The sequence below is a fragment of the Crocuta crocuta genome, unplaced genomic scaffold (assembly GCF_008692635.1).
Source record: "Crocuta crocuta isolate KB4526 unplaced genomic scaffold, BGI_CrCroc_1.0 scaffold488, whole genome shotgun sequence".
Classification (NCBI taxonomy): domain Eukaryota; kingdom Metazoa; phylum Chordata; class Mammalia; order Carnivora; family Hyaenidae; genus Crocuta; species Crocuta crocuta.
The window spans coordinates 69323-70943 of record NW_027530995.1 but is presented as its reverse complement, the minus strand read 5'-3'; positions in this window follow the sequence as shown (position 1 = coordinate 70943).

The window sequence follows — 1621 nt, the reverse complement described above, 5'->3', positions numbered from 1 at the left end:
ATTGGATTATTTGATTGTTTGGGGGTTAACTTGTATACCTCCTTTATGTATTTTAGATACTAAACCTTTATCAGATATGTCATTTGCAAATATCCTCTCCCTTCAGTAGGTTGTCTTTTAGTTTTGTTGATCATTTTCTTCACTATGCAGAAGCTTCTTATTTTGATGTAGTATCAATAGTTTATTTTTTCTTTTGTTTCCTTACCTAAGGAAATATATCTAGAAAAATGCTGTTATGGTCAACGTCAAGGACATTACTGCCTCTGTTGTTTTCTAGGATTTTTATCGTTTCAGGTCTCACATTTCAGTCTTTAATTTATTTTGAGATTATGTTTGTGTATGGTGTGAGAAAGAGGTCCAGTTTCATTCTTTTGCATAGAGCTGTCCAGGTTTCCAAACATCGTTTGTTGAAGAGACTTTTTTTCCCCTTGGATGTTCTTTTCTGCTTTGTAAAAGATTAACTGATCATATAATAGTGAGTTTATTTCTGAGATTTCTATTCTGTTCTATAGATCTATGTGTCTTTTTCTGTGCCAGGACCATACTGTTTTGATCACTACACCTTTGTAATATAACTTAATGTCTGGAATTGTGATATCTCCAGGTTTGCTATTCTAGTTCAAAACTGCTTTGAGTATTGGGTTTTTTTTTGTGGTTCCATGTAATTTTTAGGATTGTTTGTTCTAATTCTGTGAAAAATGCTACTGGTATTTTGATAGCTTTTGCAATAAATCCATATATTGCTTTGGGTAATATAGGTATTTTAATATTTGTCCTTCCAGTCTATGAGCATGCAGTGTCTTTCCATTTCTTTGTGACATCTTCAATTTCTTTCATCATTGTTTTATAGTTTTCAGAGTACAGGTCTTTGGTTAAGTTATTTCTAGTTATCTTATTATTTTTGGTGCAATTTTAAATGACATTGTTGTCTTAATTTCTCTGTCTTCTGCTTCATTATTAGTGTATAGAAATGCAACACATTTCTGCACATTAATTTTACATCCTGAGACTTTACTGAATTCATTTATCAGTTCTAATAGCTTTTTGGTAGAGTCTTTTAGGTTTTGTATATATAGTATCATGTCATCCACANGGTTGCTTGATGTTATTAAAAAAAATCACATAGTAAATCAAATTGCCTGTTTAATGGAGACATATTTCTTGACTTTGCATAAATGATATTGTTTAAATAAATAACTCTTTTTTTTTTTTTAATGTTTTTTAATTTATTTCTAGGAGAGAGACAGAGAGACAGCGTGAGCAGGGGAGGGTCAGAGAGAGAGGGAGTCACAGACTGAAACAGGCTCCAGGCTCTGAGCTGGCAGTCAGCACAGAGCCCGACGCGGGGCTCGAACCCACGAACCGCGAGATCATGACCTAAGCGAAAGTCGGACGCTTAACCGACTAAGCCACCCAGGCGCCCCTAAATAAATAACTCTTAATAGAAACTTGTCTTGTATACAATAATTTTGTTTTCTTCAAATTAAAACGGAGGAATTGAAAATGAAAAGATGATGCAATCATTCTGCAAGTTTATTGGCAAAATGAATGAACATGTGTTTTGGTTGCTCTATAGAGACAACTTGACCTAATTGAAAGTGAAATGTGATGCCTGCTGAAA